Source organism: Arachis hypogaea, chromosome 15 (assembly GCF_003086295.3).
Source record: "Arachis hypogaea cultivar Tifrunner chromosome 15, arahy.Tifrunner.gnm2.J5K5, whole genome shotgun sequence".
Classification (NCBI taxonomy): Eukaryota; Viridiplantae; Streptophyta; class Magnoliopsida; order Fabales; family Fabaceae; genus Arachis; species Arachis hypogaea.
This window is the reverse complement of record NC_092050.1, coordinates 134,401,070-134,424,093: the sequence shown is the minus strand read 5'-3', so window position 1 is coordinate 134,424,093 and position 23,024 is coordinate 134,401,070. Positions and strand designations below refer to the sequence as shown.

Sequence of the window (23,024 nt, the reverse complement as noted above, 5' to 3'; positions counted from 1 at the left end):
GAATCGAGCAGCATGCAAGAAAAGGGGGAAGAGGGTTCCAAACCCTTAGCATAGCTTCAGTCCTCCGTAACTTTCAATCTGGAGCTTCGATTGACGAGCCGTTTGTGGCCACGCGTTCGTCTCAGAGTCCTCTTCAATTCTATCTAAACAAAAAGGTATGTCTCTCTCTAATTCATGCCCAGAATTCTATTTTCCCTTTATGTGCGAAATTGGCTGGAGCTTTGAGTGATTTTGATGATTTTGGTAGTTTAGGTGCAATCTAACATTGAATAATTATTGAACTATACTCTAATCATCAATAGATAAGGTGAGGAAACCATAGATCTATCTAATTTCTGAATTTGGGTAAAAGATATTGAGTTGGGTATACATATATGTTGTATATTTGTATTAGGTGGTGTGTTTGTAAGTGGAATTTGATGTTGTGGACATTGGAGGCCTTGAATTGGTGTCAAGTCTTGGTGATCTTATGAATTGTGGAGCTGTGAGTATGGCTTAAGGGTTTCTTTGGACAATAAATAAAAGCGGCCAATGTATGGTTTAGGTTTCGCGCGTTTAATATATAAGGTTGTGTGAAAACTTAGGCTAGAGTATTATAGGATAGGTTGAAAAGCTTTGTTATATTAAATAGTTAGTGTTCGTAATGTTGATGAATAAATTGATATGATATGATGTTGAGTAATTAATAATGGGAATTAAATGTATGTATATGTATATGCTTGTGTGATGGTGATGATTATGGCAAGGTAATGGTGTGGTTGAGATAGTAAATGGTATAATTTGGACGTGTTGGTATTGACTTGATAAATTAGTGTTGTAGTGAGGATTGAATGATTGTATGAAAATGGTAAGAATTAGTATGTGTAGCACTATGTGGTTTGTGGCTAAATTGGTAAAGTGGAAGGAATATGATGTTATTGAGCTAGGTTGTTAGAATTGTTGTGTTATGGGTAAGGGTGGATTATGTTGATGGTTGTGGTATGCTAAATTGGGTGGAGATGAGGTTTGAAAGGAAAATGTGGTTTTGGCAAAAATGAGGTTTGGGTGTGATTTGATGAAAGTGAATTTTTATAAACTTTAGAAGTCCATAACTTGCTCCTCAAATTTTAGATGGAACTATGGTTTGTTTCAAATGAAAGATGGTTTTACAAGCTTTTGAATGATATCAATTTTATGAAAAATAGAATTTTGTAGAGAAAGTTATGGACGACGGAAGTTTGGGGTATAAAACTGTGTTGCAGGGTACCAAAAAAAACTGGTTTGTAGCAGCTTTCTAGGCATTCTGCCAAATTTGGGAAAACGTCCATCCACGCGTACGCGTGGCGTGGCATTTTAACGACGCATGCGTGAGTAGCCATGCGTGCGCGTGAGCGCATGATCACGCGTACGCAGCGCCCACGCGCACGCGTGGCCTCTGCTTGCTGCAAAACTGGAATTTTATGTTTAAAACCAGATTTTCACTTATGAACCTCCATTTTCCTCCTTTTAAACATAAAGTATAGTACTAAGTACAGTATCTAGCTGAAGTTAGAAAATTAAGGTAACTTGAGGGTGACATAAGGGTTAAAATGATGGATTATGAATAAGAAGGGTGAAAATGTTATGAAAATGATGAACATTTGTGATAGTGATATGTTCATGGATGATTGAACTCATTTGAAATAAATGAATGTATCCTTGAGATGCCTGGGTAGTAGCAATGATGGTGGTTTGTCTCGCTTGCTCCAAGTTGAGCTTTTAAACACCCGCCTGGGTAGTAGCCGCAGTAGTGGTTACTCCACTGGCTCTGGGTTAAGCGGGTAGTAGCAAGGGGGTTGTAGCTCAAACCCACTTGCTCTGCATGGGTGTTTCAGTCCATGGTTAGCTACCAGGACGTGTCGGGTTGGCTATATAACCGACATATGATATCATTAGCCATAGGACAGGCATGCATTATGTGCATTTGTTTGCTTTGACTGCTATGCATTATCTGAGATTGCCTAATTGAAAATATATATATTCTGCTACTTGCTATTTGCACTATCTGCTTCTTACTTATGCGCGAACTTGTTTGGTTGCTTGTCTCTGCATGATTTATGGATGTCGGAGGAATAGAGGAAGGGTGAAAAAGGGTTGGTGGTTATGTTAGGCTTGAATTTGAGTAAGTATAGGAATAGCTTAGGTTACCTACCCCTACTTATGGCTTTTCTTAGAAACTAAGTTTTATAATTGTATGACGGAGTTCTAGGATTGCCTCTGGCATTCCCAGGACCTTATTTATTATACGCGTGACACCTTTACCATGCTGAGAACCTCCGGTTCTCATCCCATACTGTGTTGTTGTTTTCAGATGCAGGTCGAGAGGCTCCTCGCTAGGCGTTTGGATCTTTGAAGCGAAGTAGTTCCTGGGTGTATTTTGGGTTTCTGTTTGTATAGATGTATATATGTATTTAGCTTGCTCTCCAAGAAACTTGTTTATTTTGCTCTTCTTAGAGGCTACGGGAGAGTTAGGGTTTCATTTCTGTACTTTGGTTTTTTGGGATATTTGTATATGTATGTATATATATTCTTCGGCCAGCCTTGGCATCGCAGGTTGAGTCAGGAGCTAGTTATGCTGTATTCCTGGCCCTCTTTTCTCTCTCTTGCTTATTTATATCTTGAACTTTTAGGTTTCTTAGCACGCAGGTAACTCTGTTCTCTGAATGTTGCGCTTTTTATTTTACGAATTTTGTTTTACCCATTTTTTAAGGCTCCTAGTTTATTATATTCTTTCTATTATTATATATAGGTATTTTATTTTTAGAGGTCGTAGCACCTCGCCACCTCTGCTTTACATCCTAGGTGTAAAGCTCTGTGTGGTAGGGTGTTATAAGAGAAAAACTCCATACAAGCCACGGTTACCCACTTTCTTATGATGGTAGAATTTAAATGTTAATTAAATTGAATGCATGCATTGGTTACTGGAACTCAAATTCCAATTTGATTAAATGCTCACATAGGTAACCGAAACTCACATTTCAATTTAATTTAATTTTACATTGAATCTTCTCTCTCTCTTGCTTTCGGTTGTCACTTCACTCAGGAAAGAAGAAGATCAAGTTATCAGAGAAAAACAATGAAGCTATGAAGAAGAAAAAGGCTAGGTTGATGATGGCCTTTGCAAAAAGAATATCCGAAGCATGGTGTGGCTAGATCTTTGTCATTGAAGGCAAGATTTTCAAGAGGAGCTTTGGTGCACAAAATTGTGATCTCCAGGCTCGAACAAATCCTGGTAATGGCTCCAAAGCTTGGTGCTCTGATCTTAATTCATAATTGTCACAACTTCGATACAACTAACCAGCAAGTGCACTGGGTCGTCCAAGTAATACCTTACGTGAGTAAGGGTCGAATCCCACGGAGATTGTTGGTATGAAGCAAGCTATGGTCACCTTGTAAATCTCAGTCAGGCAGATATAAAGTGATAATGGTGTTTTCGAATATTATATAGTAAAATAGGGATAGAGATACTTATGTAATTCATTGGTAGGAATTTCAGATAAGCGAATGGAGATGCTTTTCGTTCCTCTGAACCTCTGCTTTCCTGCTATCTTCATCCAATCAGTCTTACTCCTTTCCATGGCTGGCTTTATGTGATACATCACCACTGTCAATGGCTACTTTCGGTCATCTCTCGGGAAAATGATCCAATGCCCTGTCACGGCACGGCTAATCGTCTGGAGGCATCACCCTTGTCAATGGCTTCATCTTATCCTCTCAGTGAATAATATGCTCACGCACCCTGTCACGGCACGGCTATTCATCTGTCGGTTCTCGATCATGCTGGAATAGGATTTACTATCCTTTTGCGTCTGTCACTAACGCCCTGCAATCGCGAGTTAGGAGCTCGTCATAGTCATTCAATCATTGAATCCTACTCGGAATACCACAGACAAGGTTTAGACCTTCCGGACTCTCTTGAATGCCGCCATCATTCTAGCTTACGCCACGAAGATTCTGGTTAGGAGATCTAAGAGATATTCCTTCTAGCTTAATTCATGTAGAACAGAAGTGTTTGTCAGGCACGCGTTCATAAGGGAGAAGGATGATGAGCGTCACACATAATCATCACCTTCATCACGTTCTTGGGTACGAATGGATATCTTAGAAGCGAAATAAGAAGAATTGAATAGAAAACAGTGGTACTTTGCATTAATCTTTGAGGAACAGCAGAGCTCCACACCTTAATCTATGGAGTGTAGAAACTCTACCGTTAAAAATACAGAAGTGAAGGTCCAGGCATGGCCGAGATGGCCAGCCCCCTAAAACGTGATCAAAGGATCATAAGGTAATCCAAAGATGCCTAATACAATAGTAAGAGGTCCTATTTATAAAAAAACTAGCTACTAGGGTTTACATGAGTAAGTATTTGATGTATAAATCCACTTCCGGGGCCCACTTGGTGTGTGTTTGGGCTGAGCTTAAGTGTTGCACGTGCAGAGGCCATTTGTGGAGTTGAACGCCAGTTTTTGTGCCAGTTTGGGCGTTCAACTCTGGTTTTGGATCCTTTTCTGGCGCTGGACGCCAGATTTGGGTAGAAAGCTGGCGTTGAACGCCAGTTTATGTCGTCTATTCTTGGCCAAAGTATGAACTATTATATATTGCTGGAAAGCCCTGGATGTCTACTTTCCAACGCAATTGGAAGCGCACCATTTCGAGTTCTGTAGCTCCAGAAAATCCACTTTGAGTGCAGGGAGGTCAGAATCCAACAGCATCAGCAGTCCTTTTTCAACCTCTGAATCTGATTTTTGCTCAAGTCCCTCAATTTCAGCCAGAAAATACCTGAAATCACAGAAAAACACACAAACTCATAGTAAAGTCCAGAAATGTGAATTTAACACAAAATCTATTAAAAACATCCCTAAAAGTAACTAGATCCTACTAAAAACATACTAAAAACAATGTCAAAAAGCGTATAAATTATCCGCTCATCACAACACCAAACTTAAATTGTTGCTTGTTCCCAAGCAACAGAAAATCAAAATAGGATAAAAAGAATAGAATATACTATAAATTCCAAACTATCAATGAAACAGAGCTTCAATCATATGAGCGGGACTTATAGCTTTTTGCCTCTTGAATAGTTTTGGCATCTCACTTTATCCATTGAGGTTCAGAATGATTGGCATCTATAGGAACTCAGAGTTCAGATAGTGTTATTGATTCTCCTAGTTCAGTATGATGATTCTTGAACACAGCTATTTTATGAGTCTTGGCCGTGGCCCTAAGCACTTTGTTTTCCAGTATTACCACCGGATACATAAATGCCACAGACACATAATTGGGTGAACCTTTTCAGATTGTGACTCAGCTTTGCTAAAGTCCCCAATTAGAGGTGTCCAGGGTTCTTAAGCACACTCTTTTTTTTGATTTGGACCTTGACTTTAACCGCTCAGTCTCAAGTTTTTACTTGACACCTACACGCCACAAGCACATGGTTAGGGACAGCTTGGTTTAGCCGCTTAGACCAGGATTTTATTCCTTTAGGCCCTCCTATCCACTGATGCTCAAAGCCTTGGGATCCTTTTTATTTCCCTTGCCTTTTGGTTTTAAGGGTTATTGGCTTTTTGCTCTTGCCTCTTGGTTTTAAGAGCTTTGGCTTTTTCTGCTTGCTTTTTCTTTTTCTTTCTATTTTTTTCGCCTATTTTTTTTTCTGCAAGCTTTGTTCTTTGCTGCTTTTTCTTGCTTCAAGAATCATTTTTATGATTTTTCAGATTATCAAATAACATGTCTCCTAGTCATCATTCTTTCAAGAGCCAACATATTTAACATTCTTAAACAACAACTTCAAAAGACATATGCACTGTTCAAGCATACATTCAGAAAACAAGAAGCATTGTCACCACATCAATATAATTAAACTAAGTTCAAGGATAAATTCAAAACTTATGTACTTCTTGTTCTTTTGAATTAAAACAATTTTTTTTAAGAGAGGTGATGGATTCATAGGACATTTATAACTTTAAGACATAGTTACTACTACTAATGATCATGTAATGAAGACACAAACATAGATAAGCACATAACATAGAAAATGAAAAACAGAGAAAGTAAGAACAAGGAATGAGTCCACCTTAGTGATGTCCTTGAGCTCTTCTATGTCTCTTCCTTGTCTTTGCTGCTCCTCCTTCATTGCTTTTAGATCTTCTCTGATTTCATGAAGGATGATGGAGTGCTCTTGATGTACCACCCTTAGTTGCTTCCAATAATTGTGTGGAAGAAAATGTATCCCCTGAGGTATCTCAGGGATCTCTTGATTTGCAGTCAAATATTCTACCACTGAGCTATAGACCCTTGATGGAAGCTTTTGTCTTCCCTTTCCTCTTTCTAGAGGCTACTCTGGCCTTAGGTGCCATCAATGGTTATGGAAAAAAACAAAAAAGCTATGCTTTTACCACACCAAACTTAGAATGTTGCTCGCCCTCGAGCAAAAGAAGAAAGAATAGAAGAAGAAGAGGATATGGAGGAGATGGAGGGAGATGTGTATTCGGCCATATGGGTGGGATTGGGTGGGAAAGAGATGTTGAATTTTGAAGGAAAGTGGGTGTTTGGATGTGAGTGGTAAAGAGTTAATAGGGAAGAGTGTTTATTGGGAATAGAGGATGATTGAGAAGAGAGAAGAGAGTGAGTGGAGGTAGGTGGGGATCCTGTGGGGTCCACAGATCCTGAGGTGATCCTGTGAGGTCCACAGATCTTGAGGTGTCAAGGCATTTACATCCCTGCACCAATTTAGGCATGCAAAATGCCCTTGCACACAACCCTGGGCGTTCAGCGCCAGGTTGGTGCCCATTTTGGGCGTTCAACGCCCATTTGCTGCCATTTCTGGCGTTGAACGCCAGAACCATGCTTGTTCTGGGCGTTCAGCGCCAGGATGCTCCCATTCTGGGCGTTCAGCGCCAGAACTATGCTCTGTTCTGGCGTTTGAACGCCAGACAGATGCTCCTCCAGGGTGTGATTTTTCTTCTGCTGTTTTTGATTTCGTTTTTGAATTTTTTGTTTATTTTGTGACTCCACATGATCATGAACCTAAGAAAACATGAAAAACAAAAAAATAAGAATTAGATAAACATTGGGTTGCCTCCCAACAAGCGCTTCTTTAATGTCAATAGCTTGACAGTGGGCTCTCATGGAGCCTCACAGATGTGCAGAGCTTTGTTGAGACTCTCCAACACCAAACTTAGAGTTTGGATATGGGAGTTCAACACCAAACTTAGAGTTTGGTTGTGGCCTCCCAATACCAAACTTAGAGTTTGACTGTGGGGGCTCTGGTTGACTCTGCTTGGAGAGAAGCTTTTTCTGCTTCCTCCCCATGGTTGCAGAGGGAGATCCTTGAGTTTTAAACACAAGGGAGTTCTCATTCCATTGAAGGAATATTTCACCTCTGTCAACATCAATCACAGCTCTTGCTTTGGCCAGGAAAGGTCTTCCTAGGATGATGGATTCATCCTCTTCCTTTCCAGTATCCAGGACTATGAAATCAGTAGGTATGTAAAGGCCCTCAACCTTTACTAATACATCTTCTACTTGTCCATAAGCCTGTTTTCTTGAGCTGTCTGCCATCTCTAGTGAGATTTTAGCAGCTTGCACCCCATAGATTCCCAGTTTCTCTATTACAGAGAGGGGCATGAGGTTTATTCCTGAACCAAGGTCACACAGAGCCTTAAAGATCATGGTGCCTATGGTACAGGGTATTATGAACTTTCCAGGATCCTATCTCTTCTGAGGCAATGTCAGTTGATCCAGATCACTTAGTTCATTGATGAACAAGGGAGGTTCAACTTCCCTAGCATCAATGCCAAACAATTTGGCATTCAGCTTCATGATTGCACCAAGAAACTTGGCAGTTTGCTCTTCAGTAACATCCTCATTCTCTTCAGAAGAGGAATACTCATCAGAACTCATGAAGGGCATAAGGAGGTTCAATGGAATCTCTATGGTCTCTAGATGAGCCTTAGAGTCCTTTGGTTCCTCAGAGGGAAGCTCCTTATTGGTCACTGGACGTCCCAGGAGGTCTTCCTCCTTGGGATTCACGTCCTCTCCTCTCCTCACAGGTTCGGCCATGGCGCTTATGTCAATGGCCTTGCACTCTCCTTTTGGATTCTCTTCTGTATTGCTTGGGAGAGTACTAGGAGGGATTTCAGTGATCCTTTTACTCAGCTGACCCACTTGTGCTTCCAGATTTCTAATGGAAGACCTTGTTTCATTCATGAAACTTACAGTGGCTTTAGATAGATCAGAGACTAGATTTGCTAAATTAGAAGCATTTTGTTCAGAGTTCTCTGTCTGTTGCTGAGTTGATGATGGAAAAGGCTTGCTGTTGTTAAACCTGTTTCTTCCACCATTATTAAAGCCTTGTTGGGGCTTTTGATCCTTCCATGAGAAATTTGGATGATTTCTCCATGTTGAGTTATAGGTGTTTTCATAAGGTTCACCTAAGTAATTTACCTCTGCTAATGCAGGGTTCTCAGGATCATAGGCTTCTTCTTCAGAGGATGCCTCTTGAGTACTGTTGGATGCAGCTTGCATTCCATGCAGACTCTGAGAGATCATATTGACTTGCTGAGTCAATATTTTATTCTGAGCCAATATGGCATTCAGAGTATCAACCTCAAGAACTCCCTTCTTCGTAGGCGTCCCATTATTCACAGGATTCCTTTCAGAAGTGTACATGAACTGGTTATTAGCAACCATGTCAATGAGTTCTTGAGCTTCTGCAGGCGTTTTCTTTAGGTGAATGGATCCACCTGCAGAAGTTTCCAGTGACATCTTTGATAGCTCAGATAAACCATCATAGAATATATCCAGGATGGTCCATTCTGAAAGCATGTCAGAAGGACACTTTTTGGTCAACTGTTTGTATCTTTCCCAAGCTTCATAGAGGGATTCACCTTCTTTCTGTCTGAAGGTTTGAACATCAGCTCTAAGCTTGCTCAGCTTTTAAAGAAGAAAGTACTTGGCTAAGAAAGCCGTGACCAGCTTATCCCAAGAGTTCAGGCTGTCTTTGGGTTGAGAATCCAACCATAATCTAGCTCTGTCTCTTACAGCAAAAGGGAAAAGCATGAGCCTGTTGACTTCAGGATCTACTCCATTAGTCTTAACAGTATCACATATCTGCAAGAATTCAGTTAAGAACTGAAATGGATCTTCAGATGGAAGTCCATGAAACTTGCAGTTCTGCTGCATCAGAGAAACTAATTGAGGTTTCAGCTCAAAGTTGTTTGCTCCAATGGCAGGAATGGAGATGCTTCTTCCATGTAAATTGGAATTAGGTGCAGTGAAGTCACCAAGCATCTTCCTTATATTATTATTATTTTCGGCTGCCATCTCCTTTTCCTGTTTGAAAATTTCTGAAAGGTTATTTTTGGATTGTTGTATTTTAGCTTCTCTTAATTTTTCCTTCAGAGTCCTTTTAGGTTCTGGATCTGCTTTAACAAGAATGTTCTTGTCCTTGCTCCTGCTCATATGACAAAGAAGATGGCACAGAAAAAATAGTAATAATAATATGGATCCTTTATACCACAGTATAGGGATCCTTGTGTTAGTAGAAGAAAAGAAGGGAAGAAAATCTGAACTCAGAGAGAGGGGGTTCGGATTTTTGGAGAGTTGAAGGAAAGATGTTAGTATTTTTTTTTCGAAAATTTTTTTTTATATAAAAAATAAAAATAATTAGTTAATAAAAAAGAAATTTTTGAAAAAGAGGGAAGATATTTTCGAAAATTAGAGAGAGAGAGTTAGTTAGGTAGTTTTGAAAAAGTTAAGAAACAAACAAAAAGTTAGTTAGTTAGTTGAAACAAATTTGAAAAGATAAGAAGTTGGGAAGTTAGAGAAGATATTTTGAAATCAAATTTTGAAAAAGATAAGATAAGAAGATATTTTTTGAAAAGATATGATAGAAATTAGTTTTGAAAAAGATTTGATTTTTAAATTCTCAATTAATGACTTGATTCACAAGAAATCACAAGATATGATTCTAGAACTTAAAGTTTGAATCTTTCTTAACAAGCAAGTAACAAACTTCAAATTTTTGAATCAAAACATTAATTGATTATGTTATTTTCGAAAATTTGATATAAAAATAAGAAAAAGATTTTTGAAAAAGATTTTTGGAATTTTCGAAAATAACTAAGGATTTTGAAAAAGATTTGATTTTTGAAAAAGATTTTGAAAAAGATAAGATTTTCAAATTGAAAATTTGATTTGACTCATAAGAAACAATTTGATTTTAAAAACTTTTGAAAAAGTCAACTCAAATTTTCGAATTTGATGAGAGAAAAAGGGAAAGATATTTTTTTGATTTTTGAAATTTTTATGAAAACATGAAAATTATGCAATGCATGAAATTTTTAGATCAAAACAATGAATGCATGCAAGAATGCTATGAATGTCAAGATGAACACCAAGAACACCATGAATGTCAAGATGAACATCATAGACACAATTTTTGAAAAAAATTTTAATGCAAAGAAAACATGCAAGACACCAAACTTAGAATTCTTTAATGCTTACGCACTAAGAATTCAAGAATGCATATGATAAACATGAAAAGACACAAAACAAAAAATCATCAAGATCAAACAAGAAGACTTACCAAGAACAACTTGAAGATCATGAAGAACACCATGAATGCATGAAATTTTCGAAAAATGCAAGATGCACATGCAATTGACACCAAACTTATGATATGACTCAAGACTCAAACAAGAAACATGAAATATTTTTGATTTTTGTGATTTTCTAATTTTTTTGGATTTTTATTTTATATTTTTCGAAAAATTATTTTGAAAAAGAAAAATAAGGATTCCAAAATTTTTAATATGAATTCCAGGAATCTTATGCTCTAAAGCTCCAATCAAAGGGTCAGGCATGGCTTAATAGCCAGCCAAGCTTTAGCATGTAACTCAGACATGACAAGTCTGACATTCCTTACATTCAACAGCCAATTGGCTAAGAAAGATAAAGAAGCTCTTCTCTTGGGTATAAGGATTGAGACATGGCTTTACAGCTAGCCAGGCTTCAACATGCTTCATGAAACGCTAGAATTCATTCTTAAAAATTCTGAAGCCATAGAATAATTTATTTTTGAAAACAATTTTTTTTTCGAAAACAGATGAGAAAATTTTAGAAATATTTTTGAAAAAATTTTTTGAAAATAAAATAAAAAGAAAATTACCTAATCTGAGCAACAAGATGAACCGTTAGTTGTCCAAACTCAAACAATCCCCGGCAACGGCGCCAAAAACTTGGTGCACGAAATTGTGATCTCCAGGCTCGAACAAATCCTGGTAATGGCTCCAAAGCTTGGTGCTCTGATCTTAATTCATAATTGTCACAACTTCGATACAACTAACCAGCAAGTGCACTGGGTCGTCCAAATAATACCTTACGTGAGTAAGGGTCGAATCCCACGGAGATTGTTGGTATGAAGCAAGCTATGGTCACCTTGTAAATCTCAGTCAGGCAGATATAAAGTGATAATGGTGTTTTCGAATATTATATAGTAAAATAGGGATAGAGATACTTATGTAATTCATTGGTAGGAATTTCAGATAAGCGAATGGAGATGCTTTTCGTTCCTCTGAACCTCTGCTTTCCTGCTATCTTCATCCAATCAGTCTTACTCCTTTCCATGGCTGGCTTTATGTGATACATCACCACTGTCAATGGCTACTTTCGGTCATCTCTCGGGAAAATGATCCAATGCCCTGTCACGGCACGGCTAATCGTCTGGAGGCATCACCCTTGTCAATGGCTTCATCTTATCCTCTCAGTGAATAATATGCTCACGCACCCTGTCACGGCACGGCTATTCATCTGTCGGTTCTCGATCATGCTGGAATAGGATTTACTATCCTTTTGCGTCTGTCACTAACGCCCTGCAATCGCGAGTTAGGAGCTCGTCACAGTCATTCAATCATTGAATCCTACTCGGAATACCACAGACAAGGTTTAGACCTTCCGGATTCTCTTGAATGCCGCCATCATTCTAGCTTACGCCACGAAGATTCTGGTTAGGAGATCTAAGAGATATTCCTTCTAGCTTAATTCATGTAGAACAGAAGTGTTTGTCAGGCACGCTTTCATAAGGGAGAAGGATGATGAGCGTCACACATAATCATCACCTTCATCACGTTCTTGGGTGCGAATGGATATCTTAGAAGCGAAATAAGAAGAATTAAATAGAAAACAGTGGTACTTTGCATTAATCTTTGAGGAACAGCAGAGCTCCACACCTTAATCTATGGAGTGTAGAAACTCTACCGTTAAAAATACAGAAGTGAAGGTCCAGGCATGGCCGAGATGGCCAGCCCCCTAAAACGTGATCAAAGGATCATAAGGTAATCCAAAGATGCCTAATACAATAGTAAGAGGTCCTATTTATAAAAAAACTAGCTACTAGGGTTTACATGAGTAAGTATTTGATGTATAAATCCACTTCCGGGGCCCACTTGGTGTGTGTTTGGGCTGAGCTTAAGTGTTGCACGTGCAGAGGCCATTTGTGGAGTTGAACGCCAGTTTTTGTGCCAGTTTGGGCGTTCAACTCTGGTTTTGGATCCTTTTTTGGCGCTGGACGCCAGATTTGGGTAGAAAGCTGGTGTTGAACGCCAGTTTATGTCGTCTATTCTTGGCCAAAGTATGAACTATTATATATTGCTGGAAAGCCCTGGATGTCTACTTTCCAACGCAATTGGAAGCGCGCCATTTCGAGTTCTGTAGCTCCAGAAAATCCACTTTGAGTGCAGGGAGGTCAGAATCCAACAGCATCAGCAGTCCTTTTTCAACCTCTGAATCTGATTTTTGCTCAAGTCCCTCAATTTCAGCCAGAAAATACCTGAAATCACAGAAAAATACACAAACTCATAGTAAAGTCCAGAAATGTGAATTTAACACAAAATCTATTAAAAATATCCCTAAAAGTAACTAGATCCTACTAAAAACATACTAAAAACAATGTCAAAAAGCGTATAAATTATCCGCTCATCAAGCTTCAAGATCTTCCATACCAAAGATAGGAAAGATCCATCTCGGTTAGAGAAAAAGATCTTAGTGGGTAAAGCTCATTTTCATTTTTGTTATTCCAAGAGAGAAGATAGCTATTGGAGCTACGAAAAGGAAGAAGCAAAAATAGAAAGGAAGGAGCTGTCAAGGACCATAGGTTCATCAAGGGTCAGAATTCTTTCTTGGAGCCAAAGTCAAAATCAAGGGCTCAGAGTGAAGGAACTTGATGAAAAGGGTTGAGAGAGGTACATGCATGTTGATTTGATTTCGGTTTTTCCTCTCTCTTCTCTCTATCTGAACCGCTGCTGTTTGTTGGAGAAGATGTTGCTGGCTTGGTTGAACCGGTTTCAACCTTGGAAGCTTCCCCTTCTATAATAAGGGTGAATGGACAAGGGTTGAGATCAAGGAGAGAAAGCACAGAGTTTTCATAGCTATCCTAAGCTAACAGAGTTCTTCTCCTTCAATGAGTTTCATTTTGTTTTCTCTTCTTTAGTTTTGTCTGTCTGAGTCTCATGGTAAAAGGCAAACAGAGTGAGGTTTGTAACAAAAAGCCAGTGAGAGGAAAAAGGCAGAGAGAGCAAAATTAAAGAAAAAAGCCATAGATGTCTAAGAGTTTCTTTGTACATCTGTATGTTGTGTTTTATGATCCTGTGGAGATTCTCTTGCAAGTTGGGTTAGCACTTTGCGGTTGAAAGCTTGATAGGTGTCCAAGTCAAGTTCAGATTTGGGGATAGAATCTGGATTTATCCCAGATAGGAATTGGTAGTTTCTAGGGAAGAATTGGTGTATGTAATCTGATGATTATAGTAAAATTCTATCACAGTTGTGATGGAGACTGGATGTAGGCTGCATTGCACTTAGCAGCTGAACCATGTTACTTCTGGGTGTGATTCTCTCTTTCTCTTCTACTCCTATTCTGTTTCTGTTGCGTAGGAGACAAAAATGAAAAATATCTCCTAACCGGTTACGAGACAAAAAGAAAATGTCTCTTGACTAGTTATGAGACAAAAACAGAAATATCTCCTAAAATTTCTTTGAAAAAGCAGCAATTAATACTCAGCAAAGAGGGGCTAAGATTCAACCCCCCTTCTCTTAGCCACTGATTACCATCAATTGGTATCAGAGCTTGGTCTCAAAGAGATCAAGCTTTGCAGCTTGGAAAAAAGATCTTGATGGCGGACAACAGTGGCTCAAATCTGGTGTCCTATACTCTGACAGAAGGGCAGTCAAGCAACAGACCTCCATTCTTTAATGGAAAGAACTACAGTTACTGGAAAGAAAGAATGAAGATATTTGTTCAATCTGTAGATTACAGACTTTAGAAGATAATCTTGGAAGGTCCACAATTTCCAACCACTACAGGAGCTGATGGTGTGGTTACTCTCAAAGGTGAAGCTGATTGGAATTATGATGACAGAAAGAAAGTAGAGCTCAATGCCAAAGCAGTCAACTTGCTAAACTGTGCGGTCAGCTTTGAGGAATACCAATGGGTATCAAGATGCACAACAACAAAGAAAATCTGAGACAAACTTCAAGTTACTCATAAAGTCATAACCCAAGTCAAAAGATCCAGAATAGACATGCTAAACAGAGAATATGAAATGTTCTTAATGAAGGAAGGAGAGATGATTGTTGAAATGTTTGAAAGATTCAACGTTATCATCACTGGCATAGATGCTATGGAGATCACATATTCTGAATCTGTGCTTGTAAGGAGAATATTGAGATGTCTCACAAAAGAGTGAAAAACCAAAGCAATAGTGATAGCTGAGAGTAGTAACATTGATTCTATGACTTATGATGATTTGAGAGGAAATTTACTTGCTTTTGAAAATATATATTTAAAAAGAGATACAAAAAAGAAAGGAATTGCTCTCAAACCTATTACTAAACCTCTGGATGATGAATCCAGTGATAACTCATCTGAAAATGAATTTGTTTTGTTTGCTAAGAAATTCAGGAAAATAGTGAAGCTGAAGGAACGAAACAAAGGAGGCAGCTCAAGGAAGCAAAAGAGGGATCTCAGTAAAGTGATCTGTTATAACTGTAAAGAAGCTGGGCACTTCAAGTCTGATTGTCCAAAACTGAAGAAGGAAGACAAGCCGAAAAGAGGAAAGAAAAAAGGTCTCATGGCATCTTGGGAAGACTTGGAAAATGACTCTGATGAGGATGAAGAATCTGAAACCAAATCTCAAACCTGTCTCATGGCTGATCATGTAGAGCAGGTAGTATATCTTGATCCTTCAACTGAAGACCTTCATCTTATGATTGATCATCTTTCAGAAAAGATTAAATGTTTCTTAAATGAAAACCAAGATCTTGAGTCTCAAATAGAAATACTAAAAGCTTAAAATAGTTTTCTTAAAGATAAATTAAGGGAAGCCAAAATTACAGTAGATCTTGTTGAGAAAAACAAGCGGTTAAAAGCTGAACTTAAAAGTTGTGAATATCATCATTCTGTGACGGCAAATCTGAATTACTTTGAAGAAAATGAGTGGCTGCATAAAGAGATAAAAAGACTTAAAGAGGACTAAGCTAGTTTTGCTCAAAGTTCTGAAAATTTAAATCAACTCTTGGCTAGCCAAAAATCTCTTTATGATAAAGCTGGTTTGGGTTTTCACAAATCTGAAAAATTCATTGAAAAATCCTCTTTTACCAACATGGCATCCACTTCGGATGACATAAGATTTCAAAACCCAACAAGCTTTAGAAAAATAGCGACTCATAAATTTTGTAGATTATGCAATCGAGATGGACACTTTCCTATTCAGTGTTTCATAAGAGAAAAGATGATTGGAGATAAAGTTTACAAAATTGTGTGTGATTATAATGGCTTGAGACAAAGAAGATGGTTTGACATCAAAGGATCCAAAAAGATTTGGATACCTAAGGTCACTTAAGCTTGTTTTATAGGTTTGCCTAGCATCCAAGAGAAAAGACAACATGTGGTATATGGATAGTGGGTGCTCTAGGCATATGACCGGAAAGTCAGAATTCTTCATCAAGCTTGATGAGTATGATGGAGGCTTTGTTACTTTTGGTGACAATGAAAAAGGAAAAATAGTGGCCATAGGTAAAGTGGGTAAGAATTTCTCTTCTTTCATTAATGATGTTTTGCTTGTTGATGGATTAAAGCACAATCTACTAAGCATTAGCCAATTGTGTGATCTTGGTTATAAGGTTATTTTTAGAAAATTGGATTGCTTGGTTATTTGTGAAAAATTCGGTGAAATTTTGTTTGAAGCAAAAAGATATAATAATGTGTATGAATTAACTATAGAGGATTTAAAAGATCAAAAATTAACATGTTTTACTTCTATTGAATATGAAAAATGGCTTTGGCATAAGAAATTGGGTCATGCAAGCATGTACCAAATTTCTAAGCTTGTTAAGAAAAACTTGGTTAGAGGAATTCCTAATATTAAATTTGATAAGGATATTACTTGTGATGCTTGTCAACTAGGCAAACAAGTAAGATCTTCTTTTAAACCAAAAGATGGAATTTGCACTAAGAGACTATTAGAAATGTTGCATATTGATCTTTTTAATCCAACTAGAACTCAAAGTTTGGGTGGTAAACATTATGGTTTGGTGGTTGTGGATGATTACTCTAGATTCGATTGGGTTCTTTTCCTAGCTCACAAAAATGATGCATTTCATGCCTTTTCTTCTCTTTGTAAAAAGATCCAAAATGAAAAAGATTTAAAAATTGCCCACTTGAGAAGTGATCATGGGAAGGAGTTTGAAAATCAAGATTTTAAAAAATTTTGTGATGATTTTGGTATTGCTCATAACTTTTCATATCCTAGAACTCCTCAACAAAATGGGGTAGTTGAAAGAAGGAATAGAAGCCTTCAAGAAATGACTAGGGCAATGCTTTGTGAAAATGATGTACCAAAATATTTGTGGGCAGAAGCTGTAAACACAGCTTGCTATATTCTTAATAGAACCATGCATCATTAGAAAAGGTTTAAAGAAAACTCCATATGAGCTTTGGAAAGTAACCCCACCTAATCTTAAGTATTTCCATATTTTTGGATGCAAATATTTTGTATTTAACAATAAAGAAAATCTTGGAAAATTTGATCCAAAATCCTATGAAGGAATGTTTGTTGGATACTCCACCACTAGCAAAGCATTTAGGATTTACATCAAAGAACATAGAACAATAGAGAAATCCATACATGTGTCCTTTTGTGATTCTAACTCTATTCTAAGTGCTGTGTTAGAAGATGATGCAGGTTATGAAACTGATGTGAACCAAGAAGCCAGTCAAGATAATTCCAAGTCTGTCCCAACTGTTGAACCTGTCTGTCCAAAAATGTCTCGTCAGAATAAAGAAGACATTTCTATTTTGTCTCCTGAACAAGCCAAAGAATCCAAAACAGAGTTGTCTACTAAAACTCAGCAAGGCAGAACCTTTCCTCAAAGGCCACGAGAATAGAAGTTTTTGAAGGGTTACCCTCATGACTTCATCATTAGTGATCCTTCCCAAGGCATAACCACTAGATCCTCAAGCAAGAGACAAGTGGAACCAAGCAATGTTGCCTTCTTGTCCCAATTGGAACCTCACAATGTGAATCAAGCTCTTGAAGATCCCTCATGGGTTAAAGCCATGGAGGAAGAGCTAGCTCAATTTGAAAAGAATGAGGTTTGGACTCTTGTGCCAAATCCAAATTGTAAAAAGGTAACCGGTACAATATGGATTTTCAAAAATAAATTGGGTGAGGATGGTGGTGTTGTTCATAGCAAGGCTAGATTAGTGGCCCAAGGTTACGATCAAGAGGAAGGTATTGATTTTGATGAGTCTTTTGCTCTGGTAGCAAGAATGGAAGCAATTAGGTTGCTTTTTGCCTATGCTGCCCACAAGGGTTTTAAAATATTTTAAATGGATGTCAAATGTGCTTTTCTTAATGGTTTTATAGATAGGAAAGTATTTGTGGCTCAACCCCCTGGTTTTAAAAGTAGAGAGTTTCCAAATCATGTTTTTAAACTATCAAAGGCTCTTTATGACCTTAGGCAAGCTCCAAGAGCTTGGTATGAAAGGCTTAGTGCCTTCTTGTTAGAAAACAATTTTCAAAGGGGAACCACCGATACTACTTTGTTTATAAAAGAATCTAATCATGATATCTTGCTTGTTCAATTTTATGTGGATGACATTGTGTTTGTTTTGGCCAATGAAGCCTTGTGTGAAGAGTTTGGAAAACTTATAACTAGTGAGTTTGAAATGAGTTTAATTGGTGAATTGACCTTCGTTCTTGATCTTCAAATTAAAAAAAACTCCTAGTGGTATTTTTATTCACCAAGGTAAATATGCCAAAGAGTTAATCAAGAAATTTGGTCTTGAAAATTTCAAACCAATGGGAACTCCCATGCATCCTAACACAAAACTTGACAAGGATGAAAATGGGAAAGATGTGGATGAAACAAAGTATAGAGGAATGATAGGATCCCTCATGTATCTTACATCCTCTAGGCCGGATATTATTCAAAGTATAGGTGTGTGCTCAAGGTTTTAATCTTACCCAAAAGAATTCCATCTTTCGGCCGTTAAAAGAACCATTAGATACATTAAGGGCACATGTTATCTTGGCTTGTGGTATCCAAAATCTAATGAATTTTGTACAGTAGGTTTTTGTGATGCAGATTATGTGGGAGACCGAGTGGATAGAAGAAACACTTCCGGAATGTGTTGTTTCCTTGGAAGTTCACTAAACATGTGGTCAAGCAAGAAGCAAGCCACAGTTACTCTGTCCACGGCTGAAGCTGAATATATATCAGTCGCTGCATGTTGCTCTTAATTAATTTGGTTAAAAACTCAATTGGAAGATTACAAATTGAAAATCAATAGTATACCTCTGTTTTGTGATAACATGAGTGCAATAAACATTTCAAAAAATCCTGTACTGTACTTTAGAACCAAGCACATTGAGGTTCGATATCACTTTATTAAGGAACATGTGCAAAAGGGTACTATTGATATCCAATTTGTAAAATCTGAAGAGCAACTTGCTGACATCTTCACTAAACCACTATATGAAGATAGATTCTATTCATTAAGAAATAGTTTGGGAATGATGGATTTGAGTTTTGTTGAAAAAAATATGATTTTTATGCCTCTGTTGGTTTTTGTCTCGTAGGCAGCAGAAAGACAAATCTGGGCACATGACGAACAAGTCTTTAAGCAGGGGGAGACTGAACATTGGGGCTTTAAATGAGATTTTCTCCACTAAGCATTTATTGTGGTCTAACCTCTTTCCACCTTCCACACTATTCGGCCTCTCTTCAACATCTCCCTCTCCACTTCACTTCCCTCATCATGAGAAAGAAGCTTGCCACTCACAGAAGCAGCCAAACCCCCATTATAAAAAATCCTCCATCTTCCAAGGATCCTCAATCACACACACACATTCACATTCACTCCCACTCATCCCCTTCACCCTCTTCTCACTCAACAGATTCCATGGCACATAAGGGAACCCATGCAAGGGCGACATCAAGGCAGGAAGCTGCTTCATCTAAAAGGAATACTAAGGGAAAGAATCAAGTCCCTGAAGAGGAAGAAGAATCACCGCTTCTATCTCCACAACAGTCACCACCACCTCGGCGTTCCACCCCTCATCCCTCAAGTCGGTTTCAACGTTCAAAAAGGCCAGTTCTTCATGACACCAGAGAACCCTCAAACTTGGACTCATTGGATTTCAAAAACAAATATGGTAAAAGCCACTCCCACTTTGATCTTGCCTGTTTCATATCTTGCGCTGCTTTTGAATTTCACTCTCAAGTTTTGGTGAATCGTCACCTTTGTGCTTCTTATGTGGTAAATCTGAAAAATCTTTGTGAAAAATGAATTGATTTCACCGCATTTTTTGATGATCTCAAATGGGCTCCTCTTTCCAAAATTCAAAAACCAGTTTATCTGAACTTGGTTCGAGAATTTTATGCAAATATAATGTTTCATGATGGTGCATTACATTCATATGTTAAAAAGGTTCACCTCACTTTGAATCGTGATACTGTAAGTGTGGCTTTGGGGTACCAAGATGAAAGAGCTAGGGCTTACATGTCTGGTAAATGGGATAACCATGTTGGGGTTTTCCTCCAAGTGGCTCTGACTAGGGTATGCGAAAACTTTTCTGCCCTTGAAGGCACAAATCTCACCCATAAAGCCTTCGGCCCTGTGAGAGCCTTGCTTCACCGTATTATCAATCATGTTTTAATGCCTCAAAGAGGTTCTTACCAAAGAGTTACGATTTGTGACACTCTTGTGCTATTTGCTATTCTAAATTCTGCATCCATTTCATTTGCATATCTTATGGTGAAACACATGTGGGACTGTGTCCGTAGTGACAAGAAAGCCAATCTCCCATATGGAATATTTCTGACTTGCATCTTTGAGTATTTTAATGTGGATTTGAGCAATGAGCCAGTTGAGAAGAGGGTTTTCACAATTAAAAGAGGAGGGATTCCCGATTCTGTTAAAAGTAAAAAGGGCAACAGTTCAACGGCATCAATGTTTTCTGATAGTGAAAGTGAAAATCTTCCTCCTGAATCTGCTCGGATTTTTGAAACTATTAAAGATGTTCTGAATGAGTTCTCCAACATGTCTAGCATGATGGTCAGGTCTTATAAAGAGGCTTAAAAGCAAGCCTGTGAAAATGAGAAGGCCTGGACCAAGTGCCATGAAAGGGTTATTTGCTGATTAAGAGCTTGGAGAAGGAGATGGCTCATTCTGAAGGAGAAGACGCTCATCTTGATTCTGATATCAGTCTTTCTGATGCTTAAAGATTTGCTCACTGCTGCTTGTAATATTGGACAATATTTCTTTTATTGTTTTTTTTTTGGACTATGTTTCACTTGAATTGTTTTATGTTAGGATGACTGTACTCAATAACTTTGATACTCTGTTTATGTTTTAATATCAATATCATGCATTTGGTGCATGAAATTGTGATTCACACTTTTCACAACTCCGATGCAACTAACCAGCAAGTGCACTAGGTCGTCCAAGTAATACCTTACGTGAGTAAGGGTTGATCCCACGGAGATTGTTGGCTTGAAGCAAGCTATGGTCATCCTTGTAAATCTTAGTCAGGAGGATTCAAATGGTTATGAAGTTTTGATAATTAAAATATAAATAAAACATAAAATAAGATAGAGTTACTTATGTAATTCAGTGGTGGAAATTTTAGATAAGCGTCTGGAGATGCTTTGTTGCTCCCGAACCTCTGCTTTTTTATTGCCTTCTTCCAACCATGCGTTACCTCCTTCCATGGCAAGCTGTAAGATCCTCTCAGTGAAAAATACCAGGTATGATCTCTGCACGGCTAATCAAATGTCGAATTTCTTGTCTCGGATGAAAAATACCACATACAGCTACCGCACGGCTAATCATCTGTCGGTTCCTGCTAGCGTCGGAATAAGATCCATTGATCCTTTTGCACACTGTCACTGTGCCCAACATTCACAGGTTTGAAGCTCTTCACAGTCATCCCTTCCCAGATCCTACTCAGAATACCACAGACAAGGTTTAGACTTTCTGGATCCCAGGAATGCTGCCCATAATTCTAGCCTATACCACGAAGATATTAATCTCACAGACTCGGTCCGTGTATTAGATATCCAAGAGAATATACTCCAGCTGTCGTCCAATGACTACGTTGAACATCATGTAGACCGCTTGTGGTTGTCAGGCACGCGGATCTTGGCTAAGCGAGTAACGAAGATTGGGTGATTGTCACGGGTCACCCCTTCATTCTGACTTAACTGAATTAAGTACAAAAGTATATCTTGGAGAAGAAGTAGGCATGAATTGAAAGAAAAACAATAGTACTTGTATTAATTCATGAAGAACAGTAGAGCTCCACACCTTAATCTATGGGGTGTAGAAACTCCACCGTAGAAAATACGTAAGTGAAAAAGGTCTAAGCATGGCCGTGAGGCCAGCTTCCAAACGTGTACAATTGTGAAAAGACTTAAATTTGATCCAAAGATGATAAAATAAATCTCTAAAAGTAGTTTTTTTATACTAAACTAGTAACCTAGGGTTACAGAAAATGAGTAACTAAGTGCAGATAGTGTAGAAATCTATTTCCGGGGCCCACTTGGTGTGTGCTTGGGATGAGCATTGAAGCTTTTTCGTCCTTAGGCTGTTCTTGGAGTTGAACACCAGCTTTGGTTCCAGTTTGGGCGTTTTACGCTAGAATGTTTTAGGCTGAATTTGAACGCCAGTTTGGGCTATCAAATCTCGGACAAAGTATGGACTATTATATATTGATGGAAAGCCCAGGATGTCTACTTTCCAACGCAATTGAGAGCGTGCCAATTAGTCACTTTGAGTGCAAGAAGGTCAGAATCCAACAGCATCTGCAGTCCTTCTTCAGCCTTTGAATCAGATTTTTGCTCAAGTCCCTCAATTTCAGCCAGAAAATACCTGAAATCACAGAAAAATACACAAACTCATAGTAAAGTCCAGAAATGTGATTTTTGAATAAAAACTAATAAAAATATAATAAAAAGTGACTAAAACATACTAAAAACTATGTAAAAATAATGCCAAAAAGGGTATAAATTATCCGCTCATCACAACACCAAACTTAAATTGTTGCTTGTCCCCAAGCAACTAAAAACAAAATAGGATAAAAATAAGAGAATATACAATAAATTCCAAACTTATCAATGAAAATTAGTTTCAATTAGATGAGCGGGACTTGTAGCCTTTTTGCTTCTGAACAGTTTTAGCATCTTACTTTATCCTTTGAAGTTCAGAATGATTGGCATCCATAGGAACTCAGAATTCAGATAGTGTCATTGATTCTCCTAGTTCAGTATGTTGATTCTTGAACACAGCTACTTTATGAGTCTTGGCCGTGACCCAAAGTATTTTGTTTTTCAGTATTACCACCGGATACATAAATGCCACAGACACATAACTGGGTGAACCTTTTCAGATTGTGACTCAGCTTTGCTAGAGTCCCCAGTTAGAGGTGTCCAAAGCTCTTAAGCACACTCTT

At 38.1% G+C, this 23,024-nt stretch overlaps 1 non-coding gene across 1 annotated transcript; it reads left to right on the top strand.

Annotated features, from left to right (window-relative positions):
* Positions 1–8,835: 8,835 nt before the first annotated feature.
* Positions 8,836–8,943, top strand: LOC112752547 (small nucleolar RNA R71). Its single transcript, XR_003176979.1, has one exon. It is a non-coding gene; the product is annotated as a small nucleolar RNA R71 (small nucleolar RNA).
* Positions 8,944–23,024: the final 14,081 nt, after the last annotated feature.